At 37.9% G+C, this 20,453-nt stretch overlaps 1 non-coding gene across 1 annotated transcript; it reads left to right on the top strand.

Moving 5' to 3' along the window:
* The first annotated feature begins 6,091 nt into the window (after positions 1-6,091).
* LOC112780663 (small nucleolar RNA R71) lies at positions 6,092-6,199 on the top strand. The gene has a single exon (XR_003191484.1). It is a non-coding gene; the product is annotated as a small nucleolar RNA R71 (small nucleolar RNA).
* The last annotated feature ends 14,254 nt before the right edge of the window (positions 6,200-20,453 follow it).

Here is a 20,453-nt window from a genome sequence, read left to right as displayed (position 1 = left end):
TAGGGACAGCTTGGTTTAGCCGCTTAGACCAGGATTTTATTCCTTTAGGCCCTCCTATCCACTGATGCTCAAAGCCTTGGGATCCTTTTTATTTGCCTTTGCCTTTTGGTTTTAAGGGTTATTGGCTTTTTCTGCTTGCTTTTTCTTTTCTTTTTTTTTTTCGCCTATTTTTTTCTTTTTTTTCTTTTTTTTTTTCTGCAAGCTTTGTTCTTTGCTGCTTTTTCTTGCTTCAAGAATCATTTTTATGATTTTTCAGATTATCAAATAACATGTCTCCTAGTCATCATTCTTTCAAGAGCCAACATATTTAACATTCTTAAACAACAACTTCAAAAGACATATGCACTGTTCAAGCATACATTCAGAAAATAAGAAGTATTGTCACCACATCAATATAATTAAACTAAGTTCAAGGATAAATTCGAAACTCATGTACTTCTTGTTCTTTTGAATTAAAACATTTTTCATTTAAGAGAGGTGATGGATTCATAGGACATTCATATCTTTAAGACAAAGTTACTAACTACTAATGATCATGTAATGAAGGCACAAACATAGATAAGCACATAATACAGAAAACGAAAAACAGAGAAAGCAAGAACAAGGAATGAATCCACCTTAGTGATGGTGGCGTTTCCTTCTTGAGGAACCAATGATGTCCTTGAGCTCTTCTATGTCTCTTCCTTGTCTTTGTTGCTCCTCCCTCATTGCTTTTTGATCTTCTCTTATTTCATGAAGCATGATGGAGTGCTCTTGATGTTCCACCCTTAGTTGTCCCATATTGGAACTCAATTCTCCTAGGGAGGTGTTGATTTGCTCCCAATAATTTTGTGGAGGAAAGTGCATTTGAGGCATCTCCGGGATCTCATGGAAATGAGCTTCTTGCGCCTCTTGAGCTCCATGATTGGGCTCTCTTGCTTGCTCCATCTTTTTCTTAGTGATGGGCTTGTCCTCTTTAATGAGGATATCTCCCTCTATGTCAATTCCAGCTGAATTGCATAGGTGGCAAATGAGGTGAGGAAAGGCTAACCTTGCCATGGTGGAGGACTTGTCAGCCACCTTGTAGAGTTCTTGAGGTATAATCTCATGAACTTCCACCTCTTCTCCAATCATGATGCTATGGATCATGATGGCCCGGTCTATAGTAACTTCAGACCGGTTGCTAGTGGGAATGATTGAGCATTGAATAAACTCCAACCATCCTCTAGCTATAGGCTTGAGGTCCAATCTTCTTAGTTGAACCGGCTTGCCTTTGGAGTCAATCTTCCATTGAGCTCCTTCTACACATATGTCCATAAGGACTTGGTCCAACCTTTGATCAAAGTTGACTCTCCTTGTGTAGGGGCGTGCGTTCTCTTCCATGTATGGCAAGTTGAACGTCAACCTCACATTCTCCGGACTAAAATCTAAGTATTTCCCCCAAACCATTGTAACATAGTTCTTTGGATCCGGGTTCTTACTTTGATCATGGTTCTTGGTGATCCATGCATTGGCATAGAACTCTTGAACCATTAGGATGCCGACTTGTTGGATGGGATTTGTTAGAACTTCCCAACCTCTTCTTTGAATTTCATGTCGGATCTCCGGATACTCATTTCTTTTGAGTTTAAAAGGGACCTCAGGGATCACCTTCTTCTTGGCCACAACATCATAGAGGTGGTTTTGATGGGCTTTAGAGATGAATCTTTCCATCTCCCATGACTCGGATGTGGAAGCTTTTGTCTTCCCTTTCCCTCTTCTAGAGGATTCTCTGGTCTTGGGTGCCATCAATGGTAATGGAAAAACAAAAAAGCTATGCTTTTACCACACCAAACTTAGAATATTGCTCGCCCTCGAGCAATAAACAGACGAATAGAAGAAGAAGAAATATGGAGAGGGAGAGGGAGATGTGGTTTCGGCTAAGGAGAGTGTAGAGGGGTGTGTTGTGTGAATTTGGTGAAGAATGGAGGTCTTTATATAGGGAATGGAGGGGGGGTTAAGGTTCGGCCATATGGGTGGGTTTGGGTGGGAAATTGGTTTTGAATTTTGAAGGTAGGTGGAGTTTATGAGGTAGGTTTATTGGGAGGAGTGGGTGGATGTGAGTGGTGAAGAGGTGATGGGGAAGAGAGTTTGAGGTGATTGGTGAAGGGTTTTTGGGTAAAAACTTGGTGCACGAAATTGTGATCTCCAGGCTCGAACAAATCCTGGTAATGGCTCCAAAGCTTGGTGCTCTAATCTTAATTCATAATTTGTCACAACTTCGATACAACTAACCAGCAAGTGCACTGGGTCGTCCAAGTAATACCTTACGTGAGTAAGGGTCGAATCCCACGGAGATTGTTGGTATGAAGCAAGCTATGGTCACCTTGTAAATCTCAGTCAGGCAGATATAAAGTGATAATGGTGTTTTCAAATATTATATAATAAAATAGGGATAGAGATACTTATGTAAATCATTGGTAGGAATTTCAGATAAGCGAATGGAGATGCTTTTCGTTCCTCTGAACCTCTGCTTTCCTGCTATCTTCATCCAATCAGTCTTACTCCTTTCCATGGCTGGCTTTATGTGATACATCACCACTGTCAACGGCTACTTTCGGTCATCTCACGGGAAAATGATCCAATGCCCTGTCACGGCACGGCTAATCGTCTGGAGGCATCACCCTTGTCAATGGCTTCATCTTATCCTCTCAGTGAATAATATGCTCACGCACCTTGTCACGGCACGGCTATTCATCTGTCGGTTCTCGATCATGCTGGAATAGGATTTACTATCCTTTTGCGTCTGTCACTAACGCCCTGCAATCGCGAGTTAGGAGCTCGTCACAGTCATTCAATCATTGAATCCTACTCGGAATACCACAGACAAGGTTTAGACTTTCCGGATTCTCTTGAATGCCGCCATCATTCCAGCTTACGCCACGAAGATTCTGGTTAGGAGATCTAAGAGATATTCGTTCTAGCTTAATTCATGTAGAATAGAAGTGTTTGTCAGGCACGCGTTCATAAGGGAGAAGGATGATGAGCGTCACACATAATCATCACCTTCATCACGTTCTTGGGTGCGAATGGATATCTTAGAAGCGAAATAAGAAGAATTGAATAGAAAACAGTAGTACTTTGCATTAATCTTTGAGGAACAGCAGAGCTCCACACCTTAATCTATGGAGTGTAGAAACTCTACCGTATGAAAATATATAAGTGAAGGTCCAGGCATGGCCGAGATGGCCAGCCCCCTAAAACGTGATCACAGGATCAAAATACAATCCAGGATGCCTAATACAAAAGTAAGAGGTCCTATTTATAATAAACTAGTCACTAGGGTTTACATGAGTAAGTAATTGATGCATAAATCCACTTCCGGGGCCCACTTGGTGTGTGTTTGGGCTGATCTTGAGTGTAGCACGTGCAGAGGCCATTTGTGGAGTTGAACGCCAAGTTCTGTGCCAGTTTGGGCGTTCAACTCTGGTTTTGGATCCTTTTCTGGCGCTGGACGCTAGATTTGGGCAGAAGGCTGGCGTTGAACGCCAGTTTACGTCATCAATTCTTAGCCAAAGTATGGACTATTATATCTTTCTGGAAAGCCCTGGATGTCTACTTTCCAACGCAATTAGAAGCGCGCCATTTCGAGTTCTGTAGCTCCAGAAAATCCACTTTGAGTGTAGGGAGGTCAGAATCCAACAGCATCAGCAGTCCTTTTTCAACCTCTGAATCTGATTTCTGCTCAAGTCCCTCAATTTCAGCCAGAAAATACCTGAAATCACAGAAAAACACACAAACTCATAGTAAAGTCCAGAAATGTGAATTTAACATAAAAACTAATGAAAACATCCCTAAAAGTGACTAGATCCTACTAAAAACATACTAAAAACAATGTCAAAAAGCGTATAAATTATCCGCTCATCACATGTTTATGGGGTTGTGTGAAAGAGAGTGGTGAGAAAAAGTGAGTGGAGGTAAGTGGGGATCCTGTGGGGTCCACAGATCCTGAGTGGATCCTGTGGGGTCCACCGATCCTGAGGTGTTCAAGGAATTACATCCCTGCACCCATTAGGCATATAAAAATGCCTTTGTACCCAACTCTGGGCGTTCAGCGCCAGGTTGGTGGCCATTTTGGGCGTTCAACGCCCATTTGTGTGCCATTTCTGGCGTTGAACGCCAGAACCATGCCTGTTCTGGCGTTCAGCGCCCAGAAGCTGCCCATTTTGGGCGTTCAGCGCCAGAACCATGCTCTGTTCTGGCGCTGAACGCCAGACAGATGCTCCTCCAGGGTGTGATTTTTCTTCTGCTGTTTTTGATTCCGTTTTCAATTTTTATATTTATTTTGTGACTCCTCATGATCATGAACCTGTAAAGACACATAACTAAGAAAAATATAGTTAGATAAATAAACATTGGGTTGCCTCCCAACAAGCGCTTCTTTAATGTCAATAGCTTGACAGTGGGCTCTCATGGAGCCTCACAGATGTGCAGAGCTTTGTTGAGACTCTCCAACACCAAACTTAGAGTTTGGATATGGGAGTTCAACACCAAACTTAGAGTTTGACTGTGGGGGCTCTGGTTGACTCTGCTTTGAGAGAAGATTTTCAAGCTTCCTCTCCATGGTTGCAGAGGGAGATCCTTGAGTTTTGAATACAAGGGAGTTCTCATTCCATTGAAGGACTATTTCACCTCTATCAACATCAATCACAGCTCTTGCTGTGGCCAGGAAAGGTCTTCCTAGGATGATGGATTCATCCTCTTCCTTTCCAGTATCCAGGACTATGAAATCAGCAGGGATGTAAAGGCCTTCAACCTTTACTAACACGTCCTCTACTTGTCCATATGCCTGTTTTCTTGAGCTGTCTGCCATCTCTAATGAGATTTTAGCAGCTTGCACCCCATAGATTCCCAATTTCTCTATTACAGAGAGGGGCATGAGGTTTATTCCTAAACCAAGGTCACACAGAGCCTTAAAGATCATGGTGCCTATGGTGCAGGGTATTATGAACTTTCCAGGATCCTGTCTCTTCTGAGGCAATGTCAGTTGATCCAGATCACTTTGTTCATTGATGAACAAGGGAGGTTCAACTTCCCAAGTATCAATGCCAAATAATTTGGCATTCAGCTTCATGATTGCACCAAGAAACTTGGCAGTTTGCTCTTCAGTAACATCCTCATTCTCTTCTGAAGAGGAATACTCATCAGAGCTCATGAAGGGTATAAGGAGGTTCAATGGAATCTCTATGGTCTCTAGATGAGCCTCAGAGTCCTTTGGTTCCCCAGAGGGAAGCTCGTTATTGATCACTGGACGTCCCTGGAGGTATTCCTCCTTGGGATTCACGTCCTCTCCTTTCCTCACAGGTTCGGCCATGGCGCTTATGTCAATGGCCTTGCACTCTCCTTTTGGATTCTCTTCTGTATTGCTTGGGAGAGTACTATGAGGGATTTCAGTGATCCTTTTACTCAGCTGGCCCACTTGTGCTTCCAGATTTCTAATGGAAGATCTTGTTTCATTCATGAAACTTACAGTGGCCTTAGATAGATCAGAGACTAGATTTGCTAAATTAGAAGCATTTTGTTCAGAGTTCTCTGTCTGTTGCTGAGTTGATGATGGAAAAGGCTTGCTATTGCTAAACCTGTTTCTTCCACCATTATTAAAGCCTTGTTGGGGCTTTTGATCCTTCCATGAGAAATTTGGATGATTTCTCCATGTTGAGTTATAGGTGTTTCCATAAGGTTCACCTAAGTAATTTACCTCTGCTATTGCAGGGTTCTCAGGATCATAAGCTTCTTCTTCAGAAGATGCCTCTTGAGTATTGTTGGATGCAGCTTGCATTCCATGCAGACTCTGAGAAATCATATTGACTTGCTGAGTCAATATTTTATTCTGAGCCAATATGGCATTCAGAGTATCAACCTCAAGAACTCCCTTCTTCATAGGCGTCCCATTACTCACAGGATTCCTTTCAGAAGTGTACATGAACTGGTTATTAGCAACCATGTCAATGAGTTCTTGGGCTTCTGTAGGCGTTTTCTTTAGGTGAATGGATCCACCTGTAGAAGTGTCCAGTGACATCTTTGATAGCTCAGATAAACCATCATAGAATATATCCAGGATGGTCCATTCTGAAAGCATGTCAGAAGGACACTTTTTGGTCAACTGTTTGTATCTTTCCCAAGCTTCATAGAGGGATTCACCTTCTTTCTGTCTGAAGGTTTGAACATCAGCTCTAAGCTTGCTCAGCTTTTGAGGAGGAAAGTACTTGGCTAAGAAAGCCGTGACCAGCTTATCCTAAGAGTTCAGGCTGTCTTTGGGTTGAGAATCCAACCATAATCTAGCTCTGTCTCTTACAGCAAAAGGGAAAAGCATGAGCCTGTAGACTTCAGGATCTACTCCATTAGTCTTAACAGTATCACATATCTGCAAGAATTCAGTTAAGAACTGAAAAGGATCTTCAGATGGAAGTCCATGAAACTTGCAGTTCTGCTGCATCAGAGAAACTAACTGAGGTTTCAACTCAAAGTTGTTTGCTCCAATGGAAGGAATGGAGATGCTTCTTCCATGTAAATTGGAATTAGGTGCAGTGAAGTCACCAAGCATTCTCCTTGCATTGTTGTTGGGTTCGGCTGCCATCTCCTTTACTTGTTCGAAATTTTCAATCAAGTTGTCTCTGGATTGTTGTAATTTAGCTTCTCTTAATTTTCTCTTCAGAGTCCTTTCAGGTTCTGGATCAGCTTCAACAAGAATGCCTTTTTCTCTGTCCCTGCTCATAAGAAAGAGGAGAGAAAAAGAAAAGAAGAGGAATCCTCTATGTCACAGTAAAGAGGATCCTTATTGTTAGTAGAAGAAAAGAAGAAGAAATTCGAACATAGATAGAAGAGGGGGTTCGAATTTGGTGATGATGTGAGGAAGAGATGTTAGTTAATGAATGAATAAATAGAATAGGATGAGAGAGAAGGAGGGAATTTTCGAAAATTAATTTTGAAAAGGAGTTAGTGAATTTTTTTTTGAAAACAGTTTTTGAAAAATGTTAGTGATTTTCGAAAATTAAGATTTAAAAAATAAAATAATTAATAAATTAAAAAAGAAATTTTGAAAAAGGGGGAAGATATTTTCGAAAATGAGAGAGAGAGAGAGAGAGAGAGTTAGTTAGGTGGTTTTGAAAAAGTTAAGAAACAAACAAAAAGTTAGTTAGTTAGTTGAAACAAATTTTGAAAAGATAGGAAGTTAGGAAGTTAGAGAAGATATTTTGAAATCAAATTTTTGAAAAAGATAAGATAAGAAGATATTTTGGAAATTAATTTTGAAAAAGATTTGATTTTTAAAATCTCAATTAATGACTTGATTCATAAGAAATCACAAGATATGATTCTAGAACTTAAAGTTTGAATCTTTCTTAACAAGCAAGTAACAAACTTCAAATTTTTGAATCAAAACATTAATTGATTATGTTATTTTCGAAAATTTGGTATAAAAATAAGAAAAAGATTTTTGAAAAATATTTTTGGAATTTTCGAAAATAACTAAGAATTTTGAAAAAGATTTGATTTTTGAAAAAGATTTTGAAAAAGATAAGATTTTCAAATTGAAAATTTGATTTGACTCATAAGAAACAACTTGATTTTAAAAATTTTTGAAAAAGTCAACTCAAATTTTCGAATTTGATGAGAGAAAAAGGGAAAGATATTTTTTTTATTTTTGAATTTTTATGATGCAAGAGGAAAACACTAAAAGGATGCAATGCATGAAATTTTTAGATCAAAACAATGAATGCATGCAAGAATGCTATGAATGTCAAGATGAACACCAAGAACACTATGAATGTCATGATGAACATCAAGAACATATTTTTGAAAAATTTTTAATGCAAAGAAAACATGCAAGACACCAAACTTAGAATTCTTTAATGCTTAGGCACTAAGAATTCAAGAATGCATATGATAAACATGAAAAGACACAAAACAAAAAATCATCAAGATCATACAAGAAGACTTACCAAGAACAACTTGAAGATCATGAAGAACACTATGAATGCATGATATTTTCGAAAAATGCTAGATGCATATGCAAGTGACACCAAACTTATGATATGACTCAAGACTCAAACAAGAAACAGAAAAATATTTTTGATTTTTATGATTTTCTAATTTTTTTTGGATTTTTTTTTTTTCGAAAACTATATGAAAAAGAGTAAATAAGGATTCCAAAATTTTTAATATGAATTCCAGGAATCTTGCATTCTTAGTCTAAAGCTTCAGTCCAGGAATTAGACATGGCTCACTAGCCAGCCAAGCTTTCAATGAAAGCTCCGGTCCAAAACACTAGACATGGCTAATGGCCAGCCAAGCTTCAGCAGGTGATTGAGGATCAGCAGCAGGTTGATTAGCAACAACTAGCTTGCTCTTGATAACAAATTGCAAGCCTCAGTCCAAATAAATTTAGACATGGCTTTACAGCCGGCCAGGCTTCACATGCTTCATGAAACACTAAAATTCATTCTTAAAAATTTTGAATAGAATTTTTGAAAACATTTTTTTTTTCGAAAACAAAAGAAGAGTTTTTGAAAAATTTTTGAAAACTTTTTGAAAATAAAACGAAAAGAAAGTTACCCAATCTGAGCAACAAGATGAACCGTCAGTTGTCCAAACTCAAACAATCCCCGGCAACGGCGCCAAAAACTTGGTGCACGAAATTGTGATCTCCAGGCTCGAACAAATCCTGGTAATGGCTCCAAAGCTTGGTTCTTTGATCTTAATTCATGATTGTCACAACTTCGATACAACTAACCAGCAAGTGCACTGGGTCGTCCAAGTAATACCTTACGTGAGTAAGGGTCGAATCCCACGGAGATTGTTGGTATGAAGCAAGCTATGGTCACCTTGCAAATCTCAGTCAGGCAGATATAAAGTGATAATGGTGTTTTCGAATATTATATAATAAAATAGGGATAGAGATACTTATGTAATTCATTGGTAGGAATTTCAGATAAGCGAATGGAGATGCTTTTCGTCCCTCTGAACCTCTGCTTTCCTGCTATCTTCACCCAATCAGTCTTACTCCTTTCCATGGCTGGCTTTATGTGATACATCACCACTGTCAACGGCTACTTTCGGTCATCTCACGGGAAAATGATCCAATGCCCTGTCACGGCACGGCTAATCGTCTGGAGGCATCACCCTTGTCAATGGCTTCATCTTATCCTCTCAGTGAATAATATGCTCACGCACCCTGTCACGGCACGGCTATTCATCTGTCGGTTCTCGATCATGCTGGAATAGGATTTACTATCCTTTTGCGTCTGTCACTAACGCCCTGCAATCGCGAGTTAGGAGCTCGTCACAGTCATTCAATCATTGAATCCTACTCGGAATACCACAGACAAGGTTTAGACCTTCCGGATTCTCTTGAATGCCGCCATCATTCTAGCTTACGCCACGAAGATTCTGGTTAGGAGATCTAAGAGATACTCATTCTAGCTTATTTCATGTAGAACAGAAGTGTTTGTCAGACACGCGTTCATAAGGGAGAAGGAAGATGAGCGTCACACATAATCATCACCTTCATCACGTTCTTGGGTGCGAATGGATATCTTAGAAGCGAAATAAGAAGGATTGAATAGAAAACAGTAGTACTTTGCATTAATCTTTGAGGGACAGCAGAGCTCCACACCTTAATCTATGGAGTGTAGAAACTCTACCGTTAAAAATACATAAGTGAAGGTCCAGGCATGGCCGAGATGGCCAGCCCCCTAAAACGTGATCAAAGGATCATAAGGTAATCCAAAGATGCCTAATACAATAGTAAGAGGTCCTATTTATAATAAACTAGTCACTAGGGTTTACATGAGTAAGTAATTGATGCATAAATCCACTTCCGGGGCCCACTTGGTGTGTGTTTGGGCTGAGCTTGAGTGTAGCACGTGCAGAGGCCATTTGTGGAGTTGAACGCCAAGTTCTGTGCCAGTTTGGGCATTCAACTCTGGTTTTGGATCCTTTTCTGGCGCTGGACGCCAGATTTGGGCAGAAGGCTGGCGTTGAATGCCAGTTTACATCGTCAATTCTTGGCCAAAGTATGGACTATTATATATTGCTGGAAAGCCCTGGATGTCTACTTTCCAACGCAATTAGAAGCGCGCCATTTCGAGTTCTGTAGCTCCAGAAAATTCACTTTGAGTGCAGGGAGGTCAGAATCCAACAGCATCAGCAGTCCTTTTTCAACCTCTGAATCTGATTTCTGCTCAAGTCCCTCAATTTCAGCCAGAAAATACCTAAAATCACAGAAAAACACACAAACTCATAGTAAAGTCCAGAAATGTGAATTTAACATAAAAACTAATGAAAACATCCCTAAAAGTGACTAGATCCTACTAAAAACATACTAAAAACAATGTCAAAAAGCGTATAAATTATCCGCTCATCAGTGCACTTGCCGGTTAGTTTGTGGTTAAAAATTTCGCACCAGTGACTAGCCTGATATATTTTGAGGTGTTTGAATGGCACCAACCACCAAGTAGACAGGGTATTTCCATAGCTCGGTGGCATTCAGTATATGCCTGAACCAACCTTGAACATAGACTGGTTTCATGGCAAGGATGGTAGGGGTGGAGATAGGTGGTTCCCGAATTATTTTCAGGTACTTATGAGTATGTTATTTAAGTTTATTTATGTTTAGATTCATGTACTTATGAGTATGTTATTTATGTTTAGGGTTGTGAAATTATACTGTTGTACTTACGAGTATATTCTTTATGTTTAGTTTCATGTATGCTGATTTTATTATATGTATGACTTTGTCGGTTTGCTTCTTCAAATTTTCACTATTTCATGTTTGGATGGCACATCATACATTGAATGACAAATATAATAAAATTAGTTAAAATTGGATACTCAAGAAAATCACAAATATAATGAAATTAACTTTACTAACAAAAATAACAAATATAATGACATTAACTTTTACTCAAGAAAATCACAACTACATAGAAAAACACAAAACCTAAAGACAGAACAATAACAACTTGATCACAAGGACAACATGAACAAAAATAAAGACATATGATGATGCTGTCTGGTAAGCTTGTTGGAAGGATGCCACTAATGCTAAGGTCAATATTCTTGATTCTTCACTACAATATTTTGGGTTTATGGTCACAGTTTTTTTTGTCACGGTTTTTTTCTATGGTCACGGTTTTTTAGGGTGACAAAAAAAAAAGCTATGGTCACGGTTTTTTTTGGAAAGGGTGACTATAGAGTACCTATGGTCACAATTTTTAAAAAAAGGGTGGCCTAAAAGGGTCTATGGTCACGGTTTTGAGGGGTGACCTAAAGGAGTCTATGGTCACGGTTTTTTATAGTGACCAAAAAGGGTCTATGGTCACGGTTTTTCAAAAAAGGGTGACCTAAAAGGGTCTATGGTCACGGTTTTAGGGGGTGACCTAAAGGGGTCTATGGTTGTTTCTTTGTGCTGGATGCTGGATTTTTTTCAGTTTTAAGCGACTTCAACGGGGGAGTTGAAGTTCCACTCAAAGATAGATTAAAAACATATAAACATTACCAAATGGCTCAAAACCACATGCAAATGCTCCTTGTTATTTAGTAGTTGAAATTTTTATATTAATTGACTTACTTAACTTGTGCTCCATATTCATTACTCAACTGCACTGCATGCATCATCAAAAATATTTTTGTTCTGTTCTAACTTCTTTATTTCTTTTGCTAGCAGGAGGACATGATGTGAAGAAAATATGTTCTATACAAATATAAGATAGGATGGGTCTTATAATGATTTTGATTATCTAAATGTATTATTTTGATGTGTTCTTTACATTTGATAAGAGACTTTATCTGATAATACATGTAATGGATAAATTACACCCTATTTTGATTAGTGTTGTAATGGATATCTACTTTTTAATGAAACTTTTATGATTTACATTTATTGAATTCTCATTCTTAGATTTATTTGACTATCATCATTTTGGAATGTGATTATGCTTTAAAAAAATTTATAAAATAAAACAGGTTACCATAGATAAGTTATGGCCACAGTTTTAAGGAGGGGTGACCATAGATAAGCTATGGCCACGGTGAAAACAGTGACTATAGATAAGGTTATGGTCACGGTTTTAAGGTGGGGTGACCATAGACGCTATGGTCACGGCAAAAAACCGTGACCATAGATAAGGCTATGGTCACGGTTTAAGGAGGGGTGACCATAGGGGCTATGGTCACGGTTTAAGGAGGGGTGACCATAGGGGCTATGGTCACGGCTAAAACTGTGACCATAGATAAGGCTATGGTCACGGGTTTTAGGTGGGGTGACCATAGAGGCTATGGTCACGGTTTTGGGAAGGGGTGACCATAGAGGCTAAACCGTGACCATAGAGGCTATGGTCACGGCCAAAACCGTGACCATAGATAAGGCTATGGTCACGGTTTTGGGAAGGGGTGACTATAGAGGCTATTGTCACGGTCAAAACCGTGACCATAGATATAGCTATGGTCATGGTTTTTGGTGGAGTGACCATAGAGGCTATTGTCACGGTCAAAACCGTGACCATAGATATAGCTATGGTCACGGTTTTTGGTGGAGTGACCATAGAGGCTATTGTCACGGTCAAAACCGTGACCATAGATATGGCTATGGTCACGGTTTTGGGTGGAGTGACAATAGAGGCTATGGTCACGGCCAAAACCGTGACCATAGCCTTATCTATGGTCACGGTTTTGGGAAGGGGTGACTATAGAGGCTATGGTCACGGCCAAAACCGTGACCATAGATAGGCTATGGTCACGGTTTTATTGCGTGACCATAGATTAACCTATGGTCACGGTAAAAAAACGTGGCCTAAAGTGCCAGAATTTGAACATTACAACCGTGACCATAGAAACCGTGACCATAGATAAAAAAACCGTGACCATAGACCTATGGCCACGAGAGAATAGGCCACGGCGGAAAAACCGTGACCATAGATCAAAAACCGTGACCATAAACCTATGGTCACCCTTTTCACTAGCTAATCGTGACCATAGACCTTTTTTTTGTAGTGCTTGAAAATAACAAAACTTAAACTATTACTAAGATGCCTCTAAGAAAGAATGCCATTGGTTCGAAATGGGTGTTCAATGTCAAATTCCATGTGAATGGTTCTGTGAAAAGGCACAAGGCTAAATTAGTGGCAAAGTGGTACAATTAGACTATCGGCTTTGACTATTTTGACACGTTTAGCCCCGTGATTTGCATGACCACTTTGAAAGTTCTTCTCTTCATTGCTGTGTCTTAGAGGTGGTTCTTGAAACAATTAGATGTCAACATTGCATTTTTACATAGTGACTTGCTTGAAAAGGTTTACATGAAGGTGCCTCAAGGATTGTAAGCTCCCGCTGGTTCGATTTGCAAGCTCAACAAGTCTCTTTATAGACTCAAGCAGGCGAGTCGACGACAAAACACCAAACTTGTCTTTGTCCTATCTAAATCTGATTATGTGCAGTCTAAATCAGATTATTCCTTTGTCTTGGTAGGAAATGATGCAAATAAAATCATCCGCATCAAGAAGATATTAGATGATAGATTTAGCATCAAGAATTTGGACAAACTTAAACATTTCTTAGGTATGAAGGTGGCTTACAGCACAAAAGGGTTAGCCTTCCAAAAGAAATATACTACTAACATGATTGAGAATTTTGGGCAAATTGATGCAAAGCCAGTGTCAACACCAATGGATTATTTAATCCATTTGTTTAAGACCTCAGAAGACCCCATTGCTGATTCTACATTATAGAAAATTAATTGGAAAACTATAATATCTCACAAGCACTATTTCCTTTGAAGTGAAAATTTTAAGCCAATATTTAGAGTCCCCAACCACTAACCATCTCAAAGTAGCCTTGAAAATCTTGAAATATTTAAAAAAAGCTCCTAGCACTAGCCTCTTTTTTATTTCTTCTGCACAATGACTACACTCTCACCGAGTTTGCTAATGTTAACTGGACAACCTGTTCACAGAAAAATCAGTTTTAGGGTATTGTTTTTTTCTAGGGACAATTCTCATTTTATGGAAGAATAGCAAGTAGACAGTGTTGTATTCATAATTTGAAGTTGAATATCGTGCCTTATTGTGAAGGAATTTAGTTCATTCAATTGTTGAAGGTTCTTGGTCTTGAACATTCAAAGCCTTTCATTTTGTATAGTGATAGTCAATCTGCATTTCATATGGCAATCAATCCAGTTTTGCACAAAGGCACCAAACATATAGAGGCTGACTAGGGGTGTTCTTAAAAAAAATCAAAATGTGGTTAACCGGTTAAAAAACCATAACCACATTTTGGTTAACCAGTTTAATAAAATAATTTTAAAAACCATATCCATATTTTTTAGAATTGGTTAACCAAAATCAAATTAAAAAAATCGGTTTTTAACCGGTTAACCAAAACCAAATTAAAATCAAAACCTAATTAAAACTGGTTTTATTCAAACTCCAAAATTAGTTTTTACATATTCTCTCTCTCTCTCCCTTCCTCTCTCTTTCTCTCTCCCTCCCTTCTTTCTCTTCTTCTTCTCTCTCTCTCTTTCCCTTCTCTCTCTCTTTCTCTCCTTCCTCTCTCTCTCTCTCTCTCACATTTTCTTCTTTCTCCTCCTCTTCCTCTTTGTCTCTCTCCTTCTCTCTCTCCCCCTCCTCTCTCTCTCCTTCCCCTCTTTCTCTCCCTCCTCTCTCTCTCTATTTCTCTCTCTCCCCTTCTTTCTCTTCTTTTCCCCCCTCTCTCTCCATTCCTTCCCCCTCTTTCTTCTTCTTCTTCTTCTCTCTCTCTCTATCTCACTCTCTTCCTCTCCCTCTCTCTCCTTCCCCTCTTTCTATCCTCATCTCTTTCCCCTTCTCCTTCTCCTTCTCTTTCTCTCTCTCTCTCTCCCCCTCTCCCTCCTCTCTCTCCCCTCCCTTTTTTTTCTCTCTCTCTTTCTCTCTCCTCTTTCCCTTTTTCTCCACCTTCCCTTTCTTTCTCTCTCTCTCTTGTCTCTCTTTCCTTCTCTCCCTCTCTCTCTCTTTCTCTCCTTCTCTCTCTCTGTCTCTCTCTCCTTCTCTTCCCCTCTCTCTCTTTCTCTCCCTCTCTCTCCTTTGCTCTCCCCCTCTCTCTCTTTCTCTTTTTCTCTCTCTCTGTCTTTCTCTCCTTCTCTCCCCCCTCTCTCATTCTCTCTCTTTCTGTCTCTCTCTCCTTGTCCTCTTTCTCCCCCTCCCTTCTCTCTCTTCCTCTCTCTTCCCTTCCTCTCTCTACTCATCTCTCCCATTCCCCTCTCTCCTCTCCTCTATCTCCTCCTCATCTCTCTCTCTCTCCCCTCTTCTTCCTCTCTCTTTCTTCCCTTTTTCTCCTTTCTCTCTCTCCCTCACCTCTCTTTCTCTCTCTCTCTTTTCTTTCCTTCTTTCTCTCTCTCTCTCTCTCCTCCTCTTTCTCTCTTCCTTCTCTCTCCTTCTCCTCTTTCTTTTCCTACTCTCTCTTTTCTCTTTCTCTCACAGCCTTCTCTCATTCTCTATCCCTCTCTTCTCTCTTTTTTTCTCTTCTCTCCAAAGCAATAGAGAGGGAGAAGAGAGATAGAAAAGGAGAGAGAGAAAACAAAGAGAGCTGAGAAGAGAGAAGAAAGGGAGGAGAGAGAAAAAGAGAGAGAAAGAGGAAAAAAAAGAGAACAAAGAGAGAGAGAGGGAGAGAGAGAAAAAGAGAGAGGAGAGAGAGAAAGACAGAAAGAGAGAGAGATAGAGAGAAAGAGGAGGGAAGAGAAAAGGAGAGAGGGAGAGGAGGGAAGAGAGAAAGAGGGAAGGGGAGAGAGAGAGAGAGAGAAAGGAGAGGGAGAGAAGGATAAAGAGAAAGAAAGGGAAAGGGGAGAAAGAGGAGAAGGAGAGAGAGAGAGAGAAGGAAGAGAAGAAGAGAGAGAGGATGGGGAGAGAGCGAAATGGGAAAGAGAGAGGAAAACAAAGAGAGGGGAGGGGAGAAAGAGGGGAAGGGGAGAGAGAGAGAGAAGGAAGAAAGGATAGGAGGGGGAGAGAAAAGGAGAGAGATGGAGAGAAGGAGATAAGAAAAAGTTACTCGTATCATTTAGAAAGAAAATTATTTACATTAGAAAAAAGAATGAAGCAATGGAAGGGATTTCATTATTTACAAATGTTACCCGTATCATTTAGAAAGAAAAAAAATTAATTTTTAGATTAAAAAATTTAATTTAAAAAAAAAGGTTAAAAGTTTGGGTTTTTGTATGTAAAAAAATTAATTTTTGTGTAAAAATCGATTTTTAGGTGTAAACCAATTTTTTGGTATAAAAATAAATTTTTAGTATAAAAACTAGTAATTTTTTAAAAATCGGTTTTTATTTTAATAACCAATTAAAAACTGATTTCAAAGTTTACTAACCGGTTTTATCATGTACAACCAATTTGGTTAATTAATCAAGACTATATTTTTAATTAACCAAAAAATTGGTTTAATTTTTGGATTAACCAAAACATAAACACCCCTTAAGTGACTGCCACATTGTATAGGATAAGGCTAATAAAGGGATTCTCAAATTGTTACCTGTTACTTCTGCTAACTGAACAACATATTTGCTTACCAAGATACTGATTTCAGTGCCCTTCTTTTTCTGCTATTCCAAACTAGGATTGCATTGTTAGACATCTATACCTCTAATTTGAGAGAGAATGTTAGTTGATATAAATTTTTTTTATAATAGCCATTAGCCTTTAATCTTAGTTAGTTAGTTGTTATATAATGGTTAGAAATATGTTGAAACTATAGTTAGAAAATAGTTTAGAACTAATCATAGTTAGTTAGTTTTACAAATAGTCTCTATACAATAATATTTATTGAGGAGTGTTAGGGGCCAATAATTTTTTTGTTTTATAATCATCAATTGGCCATCAATGGTATTTTTAATAGTGTGAGATTACTTCTAATAATGAAAGATTACTTACTTTTCTTTTAATAATTAAGTACTAACCACAAAACATAAAAGTTGCTGGCTACTAAACTTTTCCTAAAAAGTATACATAGAGATATATTTCCCTGTTATGGGCTTTACTTTATGAGATGCCAAATTGATTATTATAGGCACATATTCTCCAAGGAGCTTTTTTTTCTGAAAAATGTATAATCCAAACCTTAAAGGACCAGACAATAAATAAAGATGTCCAAAAATATAGGAGCCGGTTCGTAAATATTAAATTGTAGTAATTAGGACAAATTTAAATATAAATTAAGCTTATAGTCATGACTAATATTATCCTTCTTACAATGACTTTCACTTTTATACTGTTTTTTTTTTTTTTTTGCTATTATACTGTTTTTTCTTATTATTGTTGTAATTATTATTTCACTTATTATTGCTATTATTGTTTTCATTAGTGTCATTATTATCAATGGCGGAGTTTGAAAATTTTTTTTGAAATCTTAATAAAAAATTATATAATAGTATTTATATTAAAATAAAATTTATAAATATAATTATTTTATTTTTAAATTTATTATTAATATATAGGATTATATAGTTAAGATTAACAAAAAAATAATTCTGATTTTGATTAGTAAAAATTTTTGTTTAAATTAATAAGCTAAAATAATTTTAAATAAAAAATCAATTTTAAAAAAGAATGATTTTTACATGAAAAAATTAGTTTTTGTACATAAAAACCTATTTTTATTTAGAAAACCAATTTTTTTTATCTAAAAACTGATTTTTCTTTTCAAAAAATTGATTTTTTATTTAAATTATATAAAATCAATTATAATTTATAAATTATTTTTTAATATTTTAAAAGATCAATTTTATCTTTAATAATATTTATCTTTCAAAAATCTCAAGATTAATTATTTTTGTTATTATTTTTATTACAAATCAAATAATTTAATATAACAAAACAAAATCTTAAATTTCTAATAAAATAAACACATCAAAACTTATTAATGTAAACAGTGTTGATACTATAATGGCATTAAATTTGTAAAGTTGATTTAAAAATAAAATAATATTATTTATTATTGTCAAATAGAATAGGATAAAAAATTTGAAAGAATGGTGAAGATTGGCATCGAACTCAGATACATAGGTTGAAAGTATATCAATTTAATCAAACGAGCTAATTTTATTTTCTTTAAAATAGAACACTAATATTTTTACAAAAATTTTGGGGGAGCCACCCATTGCCCAGACAAAGCTCACCGCCACTGATTATTATGGTTACTGCTATTATTATAATATCTCTATTATCATTATTATTGTTATAATTAGTATTAGTATTATTTTGATTATTATAATTATTAATGTTATTATCATTGTTTTTAATTGCCAATATTATGATAATAATTATTTCGGGGCTTACCTAGAACTGGATGGTTGGGCTTGAATGAGAGGCCCAAACGCTAGAGGAAGGTGGTCTCCGACTTGGTTTACGTCTGGGAGCCGCCGTCCGAGTTGTGTATGTGAAAGAATTGGGGGGGGGGGGAGTGGTACCTGCAAAAACACTCCGATGCCTAAGTTAGTAAAGAGGGTAAGTAGGTTTAGAGTATTGGAACCTAGTTTTACCTGAGTGTCTCAGTGTATTTATAGATGGTGAACCAATAACCACCATTGGAGTAGTTCCACCTCTGATAGTGGATAACCGTCCCTTTATCTTAGGATTGTTGAATATCTCTTCCAGAAGTGAGTGAGAGATTTTAGGAGGCAGTTTCTTATTTGAATAAGTGTCATCTGCTAGCTCATGCCGAGTCCGACTTCTTTGGAGAAGTCGGGTGAGCGGTGAAGGCCATTCCTTTGGGTTGGGCCTTTTTAACTTAGTTGGGCCTGACCATTGCATTGGGTCAGGGTATGAACAGTTCTCCTACTCAAGTCCGATCTCTTAGTTATGAGTTGGATTCGAGTATTAATTGAACTCGGGGATGCTTAAGTCAGTATTTCTTCCCAAGTCGGAGAACCGATGTGATTTTAGTTTTCAAATCGACGTGATTTTGAATTTCTTCAACCGTCGCGTCTGATCAAAGGTTGCGTCTGTTCGGTTTTTGCATTTACACATGGGGGCGGTTACGTTGGTAACGGCGCGCCTTTTTAATGAGTGGGCTAATTTACGAGTGTGCCCCTAAGATCTTATAAGTACTTTTCCTCTCTTTCCTTCTCTCCTTTTTCGTCTTCCCTTTGGGTATACTTCCCTTCTCTCTTTCGTCTCAACGTTCTGCTTTCCGTATTCTTAGTTTTTGGTGCCTTGCTTGCCCTATTTTCCGCCGACGGCTTTCTTCTTCTCAAAAAAGGTTGGTTTCTCACTGGCTTCTTCCTTTCTTGTTTTTACAGCGCTTCTTTCATTTCTGTTAAGTGAACTGAGAAGTTGGGAAGGAGATTCTGGGTAGGCTTTATTGTGCCATTTTATTGTAGTTTCTGCCATCGTTCTAGGTAGGAAACTTTAGAGACTTTGCGTATTTTTTCGAAAGGCTGTTTCTTTTATGATTTTGTTGACAGTTCCTGTTTTGCTAAAGAAAAATTTTTCTCATGTGACTCTGTTTTTGATAATTTTTTCTTTTTCTTTGCGTAATGTAGGTATATCATCCCTTATGTCTCGCCCTTCTGTTCAAAAAATGTCCTCAAGGGTTTCCGAGGATCTATTAAGATGGGTAGATGCCTCTATCCTTTGTGAGGTTCCTTTGGTAGATAATGTTTTTGTTTATGAATTTCGAAAACACCACAGACTCTATGACGCTGGGGAGGATGAGGTCAAATATGAATTATTTACCCCTGATTTAGAGGACATAGTCTATTTTGGCAAAGTGGTTGATTCAGATCCCCCTTTTATTTTTATGTATGACTGCCTTTTTACTAGGCTGGGGGTGACGTTTCCTTTCTCTGATTTTGAAACTGAAGTTCTTTCTTACTGCCAAGTTGCTCCTTCTCAACTTCACCCTAACTCTTGGGGTTTTATGAAGATCTATCAGCTTGTCAGTCGCGAGCTTGATTTCCCGATTTCTCTAAAGATATTCTTCTTTCTTTTTCATCTTACCAAGCCTTTTAGTGCTTCGTCTAAAAACAAGCAACAGTGGGTCTCTTTCCGTGTCATCCAGGGCCAGAAAGTATTTTCGATTTTCGATGAATCATTCCATGATTTCAAAATTTTCTTTTTCAAAGTCCGAGCTGTAGAGGGTCACCATCCTTTCTTTCTTACTGAAAATGATGAGCCTCATTTTCCCTTATACTGGGTAGAGGCAGCCTCTGCCGAAAAGTACCATCTGGTAGATTTGGATGAGGTTGAAGAGGCTATAGTTGAGTTCTTCCGAGAAGCTTGGGAGCGGGATCCAAATCTCGATACAAAAATGTTCCTCCTCGGAACTCCGAGTTATGAAATCGTACTGAATTAGTTAGCTATTTACTTTTTTGTTTCGTGGATGACTCTTTGCCTTTTCCGACTTATTCACTGACATTGCCTCTTTTCTTTTTGTAAAAAAAGTGAAAAGTAGATCTAAAGCATACCAAAAAG

Source organism: Arachis hypogaea, chromosome 19 (assembly GCF_003086295.3).
Source record: "Arachis hypogaea cultivar Tifrunner chromosome 19, arahy.Tifrunner.gnm2.J5K5, whole genome shotgun sequence".
NCBI lineage: Eukaryota > Viridiplantae > Streptophyta > Magnoliopsida > Fabales > Fabaceae > Arachis > Arachis hypogaea.
The sequence above is the reverse complement of the archived record's forward strand: the minus strand, read 5'-3'. Positions and strand labels throughout refer to the sequence as shown.